Source organism: Leuresthes tenuis, unplaced genomic scaffold (genome assembly GCF_036924035.1).
Source record: "Leuresthes tenuis unplaced genomic scaffold, fLeuTen1.0.hap1 SCAF_32, whole genome shotgun sequence".
Classification (NCBI taxonomy): domain Eukaryota; kingdom Metazoa; phylum Chordata; class Actinopteri; order Atheriniformes; family Atherinopsidae; genus Leuresthes; species Leuresthes tenuis.
In genome coordinates this window covers 718,967-733,586 of record NW_027325386.1, presented here as the reverse complement: position 1 = coordinate 733,586, position 14,620 = coordinate 718,967, and the positions used below count along the sequence as shown (strand labels likewise).

Sequence of the window (14,620 nt, the reverse complement as noted above, 5' to 3'; positions counted from 1 at the left end):
ACCCGGAGAGAGCTTCTCAAACTACAAAATTTTTTTAATTGTTGAAACTTGATTTGAAGTGGATAAATAAGGAAGACAAACAGTTTTAAGTCAGGCTGATAGCAATTAATTTTATAGCAAAATCTGTATTTCGTCATTTGTCGAGAGATGCTTATTGCTGAAGAAGTTCTTTCTCATTCTACAAAGTACAACGTTGTTTATCATTGAAACTTGATTAGACATGAATAAATATGAAGGACAAAGCAGTCTTAACTTGGTTTGAGTTAAGGAATTCGTTTTATAGGAGAATCCGAATTCGTGCATAACTCGTAAAATAGAGCTTATTTTCGGATTCCTGAAGAATGAGTCTGGTTCTTTCTCATAATACAAAGTTTGTTGTTTATTGTTGAAACTTCATCAGACCGTTAGATATAGTCGGACTCACCTCGACGCACGGCTTGGGATCTGGAACCAGTACTCTTGAGAGGGGTTGGACTCTCTTCCACTCTGGAGTTGCCCGTGGTGAGAGGCGCAGAGCAGGTGTGGGCATACTTATTGCCCCCCGGCTGTGTGCCAGTACATTGGGGTTTACCCCAGTGAACGAGAGGGTAGCCTCCCTCCGCCTTGGGTGGGGGGACGAGTCCTGACTGTTGTTTGTGCCTATGCGCCAAACAGCAGTTCAGAGTACCTACCCTTTTTGGAGTCTCTGGGGGAGGCACTGGAGAATGCTCCTACCGGAGACTCCCTCATTCTGCTGGGGGACTTCAATGCTCACGTGGGCAATGACAGTGAGACCTGGAGGGGTGTGATTGGGAGGAACGGCCCCCCCGATCTGAATCAGAGTCGTGTTATGTTGTTGGACTTCTGTGCCAGTCATAGACTGTCCATAACGAACACCATGTTCAGGCATAAGGGTGTCCATATGTGCACTTGGCACCAGGACACCCTTGGCCGCAGTTCGATGATCAACTTTGTGGTTGTATCATCGGACTTGCGGCCGTATGTCCTGGACACTCGGGTGAAGAGAGGGGCGGAGCTGTCAACTGATCACCACCTGGTGGTGAGTTGGCTCCGCTGGTGGGGGAGGATGCCGATCAGACCTGGCAGGCCCAAACGTATTGTGGCCCCAGCCGAGGCAGCTGGTCGGAGTTGTGGCCGTAAGGTGGTCGGTGCCTGTCGTGGCGGCAACCCTCGAACCTGCTGGTGGACACCAGTGGTGAGGGAAGCCGTCAAGCTGAAGAAGGAGTCCTATCGGGCCTTTTTGGCCAGTGGGACCCTGGAAGAAGCTGATATGTACCGACGGGCCAGACGGGCCGCGGCTTTGGCGGTTGCTGAGGCAAAAACTCGGGCCTGGGAGGAGTTCGGTGAGACCATGGAGAACGATTTCCGGACGGCCTCGAAAAGATTCTGGTCCACCATCCGGCGTCTCAGGGGGGGGAAGCGGCTCACAGTCAACACTGTTTACAGTGCGGACGGGGCTTTGCTGACCTCAACTAGGGATGTTGTGAGTCGGTGGGGGGAGTACTTCGAGGAACTCCTCAATCCTACCAACACGTGCTCGGAAGAGGCAGAGTCGGAGAGCTCGGAGACGGGGCCTCCCATTTCTGGGGCTGAGGTTGCCGAGGTGGTTAAAAAGTTCCTCGGTGGCAAGGCCCCGGGGGTGGATGAGGTCCGTCCTGAGTTTCTCAAGGCTCTGGATGTTGTAGGGCTGTCTTGGCTGACACGCCTCTGCAGTATCGCGTGGACATCGGGGACAGTGCCTCTGGACTGGCAGATTGGGGTGGTGGTCCCCCTCTTTAAAAAGGGGGACCGGAGGGTGTGTTCCAACTATAGGGGTATCACACTCCTCAGCCTCCCTGGTAAGGTCTATTCGGGGGTATTGGAGAGGAGGATCCGTCGGATAATCGAGCCTCGGATTCAGGAGATGCAGTGTGGCTTTCGTCCTGGCCGTGGAACAGTGGACCAGCTCTATACCCTCGGCAGGATCCTGGAGGGTGCATGGGAGTTCGCCCAACCAGTCTACATGTGTTTTGTGGACTTGGAGAAAGCGTTCGACCGTGTCCCTCGTGGAGTCCTGTGGGGGGTGCTCCGGGAATATGGAGTGCCGGACCCCTTGATAGGGGCCGTTCGGTCTCTGTATGACCGGTGCCAGAGTTTGGTCCGCATTGCCGGCAGTAAGTCGGATACGTTTCCGGTGAGAGTTGGACTCCGTCAGGGCTGCCCTTTGTCACCGATTCTGTTCCTAACTTTTATGGACAGAATTTCTAGGCGGAGCCAGGGCGTTGAGGGTGTCCCATTTGGCGACCTCAGAATCGGGTCTCTGCTTTTTGTAGATGATGTGGTTCTGTTAGCGTCGTCAGGCCATGACCTTCAGTTCTCACTGGAGTGATTCGCAGCCGAGTGTGAAGCGGCTGGGATGAGAATCAGCACCTCCAAATCCGAGACTATGGTTCTCAGCCGGAAAAGGGTGGAATGCTCTCTCCGGGTCGGGAATGAGATCCTTCCCCAAGAGGAGGAGTTCAAGTATCTCGGGGTCTTGTTCACGAGTGACGGACGAATGGAGCGGGAGATTGACGGGCGGATCGGTGCGGCGCGTGCAGTGTTGCAGGCTCTGCACCGACCCGTCGTTGTGAAGAGGGAGCTGAGCCAGAAGGCGAAGCTCTCTACTTACTGGTCAATCTACGTTCCCATCCTCACCTATGGTCACGAGTTGTGGGTAGTGACCGAAAGAACAAGATCGCGAATACAAGCGGCCAAAATGGGTTTCCTCCGCAGGGTGTCTGTGCTCTCCCTTAGAGATAGGGTGAGAAGCTCAGTCATCCGGGAGGGGCTCAGAGTAGAACCGCTGCTCCTCCGCATTGAGAGGAGTCAGATGAGGTGGCTCGGGCATCTGGTTAGGATGCCCCCTGGGCGCCTCCCTGGGGAGGTGTTCCGGGCACGTCCCACTGGGAGGAGACCCCGGGGGAGACCCAGGACACGTTGGAGAGACTATGTCTCTCGGCTGGCCTGGGAACGCCTCGGGGTCCCCCCGGAAGAGCTGGAGGAAGTGGCCGGGGACAGAGACGTCTGGGTTTCTCTGCTCAAGCTGCTGCCCCCGCGACCCGACCCCCGGATAAGCGGCAGATGATGGATGGATGGATGGATGGATATATCCTCCACCAACCAGACTTACAACCCCCGACTAGGGTAGCAGAATTTCTAAGCAGCTGTACCCCAAAACTGCCACGTAGGTGGTCCCCTTTGGTTGCACTCTGCAGTTCCCTGCCCCTGTTTTAATTACACCTTAGACATTACTACTTATCAAACACACTCACACACACACATTAGGTCTTGGGGGGTGGTTACACTGAGTGGCATCTGGTGGGCGGGGCTCTTTGGGTATGTAGGCTGCCCAGAGTGCCGCGCTCCCAGTTCTACAAGTTTGGCTGCCCCTCAATTTTAATTGCTCACTATTAGAAAATATTGAAGAGCCAGAAGGGTGAGGGGAGGGGTCTTCTTCGCACACCCCTGCTTCCTGGTGTCTGCTCGGGGCAGGAGGGGCCAGGAGGATTAATTAATTGTTCTGCTGGTTCGGGGTCTGTGGTGGCTGGGGGGTTGCTGGCCTCCTGGTGTGCCCGCTGCAATACACCCCAGCAGAGTCGAGGGAGGTAGGATGTGTGGATGTGTGGATGTATGGGACGTGAAAGTGTGTGTGGTAATGATTGGGCCTGGATCTGGGACTTGCTGTCGCCTGGCCTGCCTGTGTTTCTCCCGATGGGGCATCAGCGTTGCCTCTCCCCACTGCTCGCGACTTCACCCACCTGTGGGCACGTCTTGACTCCCAGGGCACTTGGCCAGGGGCTCTGGGGCAGGCGCTGACCCACTTTGTGGCTGTCTGGGGCGCTTGGCCCTCCTGGGTATTGGGTGGGGCCTCTGCCGGGGGGTTTGGGGGCGCTCGGGCTCCTGGGGCCCAGGTCCAGTGCACGGCCCATGTCTGGGCGGCTGGGGCCTGGCGGGGTCGGTGGGCTGTTGCCCCTGGTTCCCGGAGTGCCTCTGCCCTATGCTTATGGGGGCTCTTTCCGGGGGCTTCCTCTGCAGTCTTCTGGGTGGATGCGTGGTTGCCCCTGCGGTGGGCTGCCTGGATTCTGTGCTCTGTGGGGGCTGCTGGTGGCCTGGGTCTTGTGGCCCTCTCTGCCTGCTTCTGATTGCTTGGGGGGGGGCTGTGGATTGTGGCCCTGTACGCTTATACACTCATAACTAAGCACGGTTATCATGTAGGTCCTGTGCCATGGGTGTTGCATGTTCTCACACACACACACACACACACACATTCATTAGTCCAGTAGCATGGTCACTAAGCAGTTGATGTATTATCATGTCGTCTCAGGTCATCTATATCCACAGCTGTGTTGTATGCGATTGCCGCTTCTTGTGCTTGTTTTTGTTTGTTTGTGTGTTTGTTTTTTCTCTGCTTGTCTGCTTTCAGGTGCTCCTGGTGGCGCTAAGGCTGGATTCCCCTCATAGGCCATGGATTGTTGTCTGTTTTGTTTTTTACAGGTGTAGCAGCTGGTTGTCTGGTTTTTGTTTCTATTTTTGTTCTGTTTCCTCTTCTTTCCTCTTCTTCTTTCCTTGTCCCCCGGTCCGGTTCAGTTCAGTTCATGTCATATATTGTAAACAGAAATAAATAAATGGGCATCAAGGGGAGCTTTACATTTATAAAACTTCCCTTGGCAAAACAAATCTGTTTGGCATCAAAGGTATTCAGACTACAATTCTTCTGACATAATGCTGAACAGGACAAGGGGAAAAAAAAGTAAAGAAGACAGTTCTGCCGAAAGCCAGGGATAGACCTGTTCTAAGTTCTATACTTTTTAAAAGGGGCGTGTTTATCAACTATGGAATTAGAAGATTTACAAAAATGGTCAAGTGCTAGATCTTCATCTGGGATTTTAACAGTGTCATATAACTATTCAACAGATCAGTTAAAAAAAAGCCTGCTCATGGAGATGTTTCAGGATCTGGATACCAAGCGTGGACCTAATGTTTTCATTTTTGCAATTCTGATACAGGCTATTGAGCAGTGATAACTAACACCAAGTTCAGATACTGCGGATTTTCTACCTTTGATTTGTTAAGATTGAGCCAATCAGGGACAACCTTGAAGGATATCTTTGGTTTTGTAGGATCTGTAATTACCTGAGAAAGGTTGATATTGGTACACACCTTTTTTAAATGATCAGAGGCAGAGTTCAACTTGTTTAAATTAAAATTGCCACACAGAGATTGGGTTTAGGCCACATGCACACAGAATGATATCAACAAATATAAGAAATATTAAACATTTACACATAGATTTTTGAATATATGTAGAGGAATGATACTTTGAAATGTGCTCATTGCGGAGTTATGATCAGTTGAGTAATGAAGGTTGAACTATTCTGGGAAAGAGGTTCTATTCCCAGCATCATGATGGACACTCCTGATATAGAAGGTTTCGCTAACTCATTGGAATTGTTTTACTATTTTCATATGCATGTGCAATGAAGAATTGCTTGCTGCTGATAAATGCAAAGAAGAACAGCTTACACATAGATGCTCACATATAGGCTGCTGAATGCAATGAAGACCTGCTTATCAAGTAAAGTTCAATGTCAATGTGTAATATTCAATTAGGATTTGCAAAACAGTGAAGTTAAACAATGAATGGGTCCATAGTCGGTATGAGAAGACTACAGGAATATTTACCTGGGTGTACGTTCAAACAGAGATGAGAAAATTGCGATAAATAATTGTTTGTTTGTTTGTTAGTATGTATATGAATGTTATGTGTATAAACTGTGTTGAGTTATAGTTACTCAGTAGTGTCTCAGTGAAACAACCGACGGGGGAAGCCTTGCGGTGACAACAAAAGCAGTGTTTTACTGATCAGTCAAGTTGCTCCAGTGTACTCCATACAAACTGGTTGGCTACTGAAGGGATAGAAAATGGGGAATACTTGTTTTAAAGCAAACAAGGAATTAGATGGGAAAAATACATGTTTTAACGGGACCCAGACAATATTAAATACTCAGACAGATGGGAGAAGAAGTGTAGTTTTGTAGGAAATCACAAAATTATTACATAGAATTAGTGAAATCAATTGAAGAATGCCTTTCTGAAGAGCTGTTTACCACAGATGAGCAGCTTTGCGACCAAGCACATTGTAGATCGCTTTACTGCCAAAATGATCTAATTTAATGGATTGGTTTAGACATGCATAACAGCATTTTAAGAACAAAGAGAGAAACAAAAAGGGACAACGCTTCATGGTGGAAGGTGATGTATAAATAACTGTGTATATGATGAAGGGGGTGGCAACACCCATTCCGAAATCCCGCCATTCCGACATCCCGCTATTCCGACATCCCACCATTCCGACATACCACCATTCCGACATACCACCATTCCAACATGCAAACGTCCCACCATTCCGACATCCCACCATTGCGACATCCCGCTATTCTGACGTTCAAATGTCCCACCATTCCGACAAGGCTTTCCGTATAAGGAAATGTGTGTTACTCAACAGGTGAGTCCCTTCTTTCTGTTCATGCAATTTATATGTTTAACACATGTTTATAGACAAGCGTTATTAAAAACACAAAGTCTCGGCAACTGGAGGAGGAGAAGCAGTCCGCGGTGGTTTTCAATCACACACTCCAATGCCACTTGTTTCAACTTCCGAAAATTTAATCCAGGAAAAAAAGGCTTACAAACATGGACCAAAACGGCTCCATAACACGCACAAGAATCCAAAAGAAACGAAAGTTAACTAAAAGAAAGCAAATAAACAGTATGAAGTGGTCAAAATTGGTTTTACGCATGCCTATGTGCGTCTGGCACATGCGTCTTCGGGCTCTCCCACATTGGTTTGTGGATGAAAGCTATATGTTCAGCTGTAATGTCATGTAAAATCAATCTCTACATGACATTTAGTCCCAGGTGTGACCAGTTAGGTCCTTAAGATATCAACAGGCTGTATAAAGCTACAACCGTTGCGGCTGTGTGTTTGTGCCAAATGCGCAAAACCCATCCGCGCTTCCCAAAATTGGAGTGAGTACTCATAAATCACGTGAATATCATGAATAAACGTTTTTACTGCATTTTGTTGTGTTTTATACGTTCTATGCTGTCATTTCTCTCTTCTCCTATTGGCAAGGCAAGGCAGAGTGCTCGCAACTGTGTCCTGTGCAGTAGCCGTGATATCTGTAATTGCAATTATTACTTTTGCATATGATGACAGCGTGCAAAAGACGCATGGGCTCTGTGGAGAGCTCCGCTCCAGCTGGCTGCTGTGACAGCTCACTGACACTGTATTTCTGCTTAATCAGTTTCAGTCTCGCCAGAGTTACATTAATATCTGTATTTTTATATTTGAAATTCAGGGGATTTTGATAATAGATTATTATAGTTTGTTTGCGAGGCTGTGGCCTCTGCATGTGCAAAGCTTGTGCGCCAAACTTTAGGGCGTATTTGCGCCGGCATATCATTAGTGCAAAATGTTTTGGGTAAAAAATAGGCTATTAAAAGGAACTGTCGGAATGGCGGTATGTTAAAAAAAACAAAAAACATACCGCCATTCCGACCATAGGAGGAAAAAAGTGTCGGAATGGTGGGACGTTTGATAAAAAATTAAGTGTCGCCATTCCGACAATTGGAGACCCATGTCGGAATGGCGAGATGTCGGAATGGCAGCATGTAACCATGATGAAGGAGAGACCATTTGAGCAGCACAGCCATTTCGCAGCACAGGGACAGCAGTCCAAGTTACAGGATCTCCCACGTGGTATCACCTGTCACATTGTGTCAAGGCATCAAAAGAAGAAAAAATGACCAAACTCAAGGACAAAAAGACAAAGACTCCGGTGAACGAAGACAGAGGACTGACAAACCAGAAATACAAAAGGATTCTCGATATCAAGATCCAGAAGAAGAGGCTAACAATGCCACGAACACTTACGATGCTGGGAATGATGCCAGCAATGAACAGAGAAGAAGATTCAGTGTCATCAATCTGCATTACGTGCCTCTAATGAGGGGGTGAATATAGAATCCTCAACGATTACAACGTCTCTGGGAACTGTGACAACAACAAGGTTTAAACCATTTTGATATATATTGTAACCTATTGTCTAATGAATAGTGCTGAAAATGAGGTAAATCTAATCCACCACTGTCCTTGGTCTTCTGTAGGGTTTTTAAACTAATACGTGGTGGTTTGTTTTTCCACAGAAATTTGGAGATGCATGAATCTAGTGACTTAAACCAAGTAGCAGATGGTTTTATGGGGATCATTGAGAACAAATAGTTAACTTTTGGTAGTATCATCATTTTAATGGATGTAACTCTCCCCATGAGTGATATAGGTAAGGACTTCCAACGAGAGATCGTCCTCTACTGTCTTTAATAATTGCACATAATTTAGCTTTGTTAGCTCTGAGAGCCTGGAGGAAATGTTTATGCCTAAATATCTAATATTTCCTGACTGTAAAGTGATCGCAGGTATATTATGGACCCTACAGTTAATGGGCAGAACTGTGGTCTTAGACCAGTTGATAGAGTAGTCAGAAAGTGCTGAGAATTTATTTATGAGTGTGATCGTGTGACTGAGAGACGTCTGTGAGTTCTGAAGGAAAAGTAATACATCATCAGCATAAAGACTTATTTTATGCTCAATATTTTGGGATTAATTACTCACAAACGGGTAAGAAAAGGTAGTATTGCCAGACCATACATGATCAAAACAGGGAGCGGAGGTGGTTCAGCTGCAAGGTGTGAATGTCTGACTATAGTTTGTAAAAAGCGGGTAAGATAAGGTGCGAATGCCCGACAATGTATGATCAAAAGAGGGAGCGGAGGGTTTTGGCTACAAGAAGGTTTGAATATCCGACCATAGTTTGTAAAAAGCGGGTAAGAAAAGGTTACCATACATCATCAAAAGCAGGAGTGGATGTGTTCGGCTACAAGAAGATTTGAATGTCCATCAATAATTGCTTTAAAACATGAAAGAAAATTTTCGAATATCAAACCGCACATGATCATAAGCGGGAGAGGAGTTGTTCAGCTGAGAGAAGGTGTGAATGTCCACCCATAATTACTGAAAAATGGGTAAGAAAAGGTGAAAATGCCCAACCATAATGATGTTTGTAAAAAGGGGGTAAGAATAGGTTCGAATGCCCGAACATACACTATCAATACAGGGAGCTGAGGTGGCTCAGCTGCAAGGTGTGAATGTCTGACTATAGTTTGTAAATAAGGTGCGAATGCCCAACAATGTATAATCAAAAGCAGGAGTGGATGTGTTCGGCTACAAGAAAGTTTGAATGTCCGACCATAGTTTGTAAAAAGCGGGTAAGAAAAGGTTCGAATGCCCGAACATAGACCTTCAAAAGAGGGAGCGGAGGTGTTCCGCTGTAAGAAGGTGTAAATGTCCGACCATAGTTGGTAAAAAACGGGTAAGAAAAGATTAAAATACCCGACTGTACACAATCAATAGGGGGAGCGGAGTTGTTTGGCTACAAGAAGGTGTGAAAGTCCGACCACGGTTTGTAAAAAGCGGGTAAGAAAAGGTTCGAATGCCCGAATATATACCATCAAAAGTGGAAGTGGATGTGTTCGGCTGCAAGAAGGTGTGAACGTCCGACCAAAGTTTGTAAAAAGCAGTTAAGAAAAGGTTCGAATATCCAACCAAACATAATCAAAAGCGGGAGCAGAGCTGTTCGACTGCAAGTAGGTGTGAATGTCAGATCATAATTTGCAAAAAGCTGATGAGAAAGGGTGAGAATGCCCGGCTATACACCATCAAATGCGGGAGCGGAAGTGTTCGGCTGTGAGTAGGTGTGAATGTCCAACCATAATTGCTGAAAAATGTGTTAGAAGAGACTAGAATGCCGGACAAGACATCATCAAATGCGGGAGCGGAGTTGTTCGGCTGTGAGTAGGTGTGAATCTCCGAGCATAGTTTGTAAAAAGGGGGTAAGAATAGGTTCGAATGCCCGAACATACACTATCAATACAGGGAGCTGAGGTGGCTCAGCTGCAAGGTGTGAATGTCTGACTATAGTTTGTAAATAAGGTGCGAATGCCCAACAATGTATAATCAAAAGAGGGAGCGGAGGTTTTCGGCTACAAGAAGGTTTGAATGTCCGACCATAGTTTGTAGAAAGCGGGTAAGAAAAGGTTCAAATGCCTGACTATACACCATCAAAAGCGGGAGCAGAGGTGTTCCGCTGTAAGACGGTGTGAATGTCCGACCATATTTGGTAAAAAGCGGGTAAGAAAAGGTTAAAATACCCGACTGTACACAATCAATAGCGGGAGAGGAGGTGTTCAGCTGCAAGAAGGTGTGAATGTCCACCCATAATTACTGAAAAATGGGTAAGAAAAGGTGCGAATGCCAAACCATACATTATCAAAAGCAGGTGTGAATGTCAGATCATAATTTGCAAAAAGCTGATGAGAAAGGGTGAGAATGCCCGACTATACACCATCAAATGCGGGAGCGGAGTTGTTCGGCTGTGAGTAAGTGTGAATCTCCGACCATAATTGCTGAAAAATGTGTTAGAAAAGGTAAGAATGCCGGTCCATACATCATCAAAAGCGGGAGAGGTGGTGTTCGGCTGCAAGTAGGTGTGAATGTCCAGCCATAATTACTAACAAACGGGTAAGAAAAGGTAGTATTGCCAGACCATACATGATCAAAACAGGGAGCGGAGGTGGTTCAGCTGCAAGAAGGTGTGAATGTCCGACTAAAGTTCAAATATATTAACAAAAGCGGGAGGAGAGGTCTTCGGATGACAGTGGTTGAGAATTTCCAACCATAATCTATAAAATGCGGTGAAAAAAAAGGTGTGATAGAACACTAAAAGGTGGAGCGGAAGTGTTCGGCTGCAAGAAGGTGTGAATGTCCGACTATATTTGGTGAAAAGCAGGTGAAGCAAGGTCTGAATGCCCAACCTTACATCATCAAAAGCGAGATCAGAGGTGTTTGGCTGAGTCATCCGACCATAGTTTGTAAAAAGCGGGTAAGAAATGGTTCAAATGCCTGACTATACACCATCAAAAGAGGGAGCGGAGATGTTCTGCTGTAAGACGGTGTGAATGTCCGACCATAGTTGGTAAAAAGCGGGTTAGAAAAGGTTAAAATACCCGACTGTACACAATCAATAGCGGGAGCGGAGTTGTTCGGCTACAAGAAGGTGTGAAAGTCCAACCATGGTTTGTAAAAAGCTGGTAAGAAAAGGTTCGAATGCCCGAATATATACCATCAAAATACTTTTGAGTGGGAAATGGTGAAGGAAACGACCCAGACTTTTTTTAAACAGCAAGGTAAACGTAAAAAAAGGAAAGAGAATAGATGTATGATGGGACAACAGAAACGCTTACAGCGCTACTTTAAACTAAATCAGTGTGGCATAAACTTTAATGAAGAAATCAAAGATGTCAAAAAGGAAATGTCAGTTTTAGCAGAAATAAAGAGTAAAGGAATTTTTGTAAGAAGCAGGGAGCAGGAAATTGAGGAAGGTGAAAAATGCACACGGTACTTTTTTAAGAAAGTTATAAATAAAAAGGAGTGTATTCAAAATCTAAAAAGAGAAGATGGGTTTTGAACAAAATCCACACAAGAGATGATTGAAACTGTACATACCTTTTATAGTAACATGTACAAAGAGAAACCAGTGCACTTGGAAACATCGGCAGAAATTTTAAAATTCGTTGACAAAACCGTAAAAGAGAATGCACACTTGACACAGGATTTTACTGCTTTAGAGTTAAAAAAAATGCCTAACAGGTTTTAAGAGAAGTCGAGCTCCGGGTTTAGACGGGCTTCCTGCAGAATTCTATCTGACCTTTTGGGACCTTTTATCATCAGACATTTTAGATGTTTTTAAAGATTTTGAAAAACTCGACCGACTGCCTGACAGTTTTAGAGTGGAAATAGTGACTCTACTTTATAAAAAAAATGATAAGACTGACCTAAAGAATTGGAGGCCCATCACACTTTTAAACTTTGACTGTAAACTTTTTAGCAAGGTTTTAGCGACACGGATGTCCTCTGTTTTAGAGGAGGTAATTCACCCAGACCAGGCTTGTGCAATCTCAGGGAGACAACTCACTGACAGCCTCGTACTGATTCGAGACATCATTGATTACGATAGAGAAAGAAACACCCGGCTTGTCATCTTAAATTTAGACTTTGAAAAAGCTTTTCATCAGGTCTCGCATCAATATCTCTTTCAGGTGTTGCAGCCATCGAATAGGACCCTGAAACTTCCATCCTGCACCGCTGTTTGCTTTTTCACAAGAGCAGAGAAGATCGCACCGTTCCCAGCGGCACTGCAGTACCGGGTCGATGCTTGGAGTGAACGGAGCCAGCTCCTTTTTCAACTCCTATTGCTAAAAATCCATTTAATATGTAGTCCTCGTATAGAGGACATATCAAATATTAAACTAATAAGAACAGATACCACACTTGATCTTAGCCAAAAGGCCGAGAAGCGATAACTGTCCACTGGTTCACGTCCGAGGGCCCTTCCTGGCACAATGCGCACTTGTAGCGGTGTTCTTTTTAGTGTCACTTTGCACCTCCGCACTGAGCACTCTTCAGCCCTTTTAAATGGTATAACTTTGCACTCCTGCACGCTCCAGCAAGCACCATTCAAGCAACAACGTCAGCACAGTCGCAACAAGTAAGGCGACTCTACTCAGAGAAGTCACTCTGCACAGTAACAAGATTTCTTTTGCACAGACAGAAAGGGCTTCACCCGCAAAGGTAAAGCCTGCCAAAAATAGAAACAACTCACTAGTGCTGCTCTCCACGGAAGTCTTTAGTAAAAGGCGAAAGACTTGTACGTTATGAAGAGAAACCAGAGTACGATTATCCGTCACTGCAGGAGCAGGGCATCAGGCTAGTTGGCATAGCCACCTTCCCCATGGTGAGCTTTGCTTGGTAGAGACGTTTGCTCCCCCCCCTTGCTCCTCGGCTGACCAAGTAGGGACAATCGGGCCCTATTCGATGGCTGCCTTGTCTTTTACTCTGTGCAAAAGACAAGGCAGCAACAAAAACACCATGGGAACACCGTATTGAGGCTTTTTTCTGACCGCTCATTCGGTGTCGCGTTTCTTTCAAGCAATTCTCCCGGTTAGCCCGCACTCGGCTTGCTCCCAGAGCCGTGTTAAAGTCTACTTCGCATTCACACTCTCTTCTCAGCAGACTAAAAGAAACTTCCATCCTGCACCGCTGTTTGCTTTTTCACTAGAGCAGAGAAGAGCGCACCGTTCCCAGCGGCACTGCAGTACTGGGTCGATGTTTGGAGTGAACGGAGCAAGCTCCTTTTTCAACTCCTATTGCTAAAAATCCATTTAATATGTAGTCCTCGTATAGAGGACATATCAGAAATTAAACTGATAAGAACAGATATTACACTTGATCTGAGCTAAAAGACCGAGAAGCGATAACTGTCCACTGGTTCACGTCCGAGGGCCCTTCCTGGCACAATGCGCACTTGTAGCGGTGTTCTTTTTATGGCCATAGGTGGCCAGAGTGTCACTTTGCACCTCCGCCCACCCGCTGCACTGAGCACTCTTCAGCCCTTTCAAATGGTATAAATTTGCACTCCCGCACGCTCCAGCAAGCACCATTCAAGCAACAACTTTGCACTCCAGCTTCGAACATCGGCACAGTCGCAACAAGTAAGGCGACTCTACTCAGAGAAGTCACTCTGCACAGTAACAAGATTTCTTTTGCACAGACAAAAAGGGCTTCACCCGCAAAGGTAAAGCCTGCCAAAAATAGAAACAACTCATTAGTGCTGCTCTCCACGGAAGTCTTTAGTAAAAGGCGAAAGACTTGTACGTTATGAAGAGAAACCAGAATACGATTATCCGTCACTGCAGGAGCAGGGCATCAGGCTAGTTGGCATAGCCACCTTCCCCATGGTGAGCTTTGCTTGGTGGAGACGCTTGCTCCCCCCCCTTGCTCCTCGGCTGACCAAGTAGGAACAATCGGGCCCTATTCGATGGCTGCCTTGTCTTTTACTCTGTGCAAAAGACAAGGCAGCAACAAAAACACCATGGGAACACCGTATTGAGGCTTTTTTCTGACCGCTCATTCGGTGTCGCGTTTCTTTCAAGCAATTCTCCCGGTTAGCCCGCACTCGGATTGCTCCCAGAGCCGTGTTAAAGTCTACTTCGTATTCACTCTCTTTTCTCAGCAGACTCTTGGGATTTTATCTATAAAATGAATTCCTTCACTCAAACTATGTTAAAAATGCTGTGTCCTTCATATTTACCATGTCTAGAAAGATTTAAACAAAAAAAACAACGTCGTACATTGCATCTTTTGATCATACATTTTCGGGCATTCGCACCTTTTCTTACCCGCTTTTTTCAAACCAGGGTCGGACTTTCACACCTTTTAATAGCCGAACAACTCCGCTCCCGCTATTGATTGTGTACAGTCGGGTATTTTCACCTTGTCTTACCCGCTTTTTACCAACTATGGTCGGACATTCACACCTTCTTACAGCGGAACCCCTCCGCTCCCTCTTTTGATGGTGTATGTTTGGGCATTCGCACCTTTTCTTACCCGCTTTTTACAAACAATGGTCAGACATTCAAACCT

At 46.1% G+C, this 14,620-nt stretch overlaps 4 non-coding genes across 4 annotated transcripts; all 4 read right to left on the bottom strand.

Moving 5' to 3' along the window:
* Positions 1 to 12,308: 12,308 nt before the first annotated feature.
* LOC140285171 (U2 spliceosomal RNA) lies at positions 12,309 to 12,499 on the bottom strand. Its single transcript, XR_011910310.1, has one exon. It is a non-coding gene; the product is annotated as a U2 spliceosomal RNA (small nuclear RNA).
* Positions 12,500 to 12,758: 259 nt separating this feature from the next.
* Positions 12,759 to 12,872, bottom strand: LOC140285195 (U5 spliceosomal RNA). The gene has a single exon (XR_011910333.1). It is a non-coding gene; the product is annotated as a U5 spliceosomal RNA (small nuclear RNA).
* Positions 12,873 to 13,262: 390 nt separating this feature from the next.
* On the bottom strand, positions 13,263 to 13,453 carry LOC140285175 (U2 spliceosomal RNA). The gene has a single exon (XR_011910315.1). It is a non-coding gene; the product is annotated as a U2 spliceosomal RNA (small nuclear RNA).
* Positions 13,454 to 13,761: 308 nt separating this feature from the next.
* Positions 13,762 to 13,875, bottom strand: LOC140285197 (U5 spliceosomal RNA). The gene has a single exon (XR_011910335.1). It is a non-coding gene; the product is annotated as a U5 spliceosomal RNA (small nuclear RNA).
* Between the last annotated feature and the right edge of the window lie 745 nt (positions 13,876 to 14,620).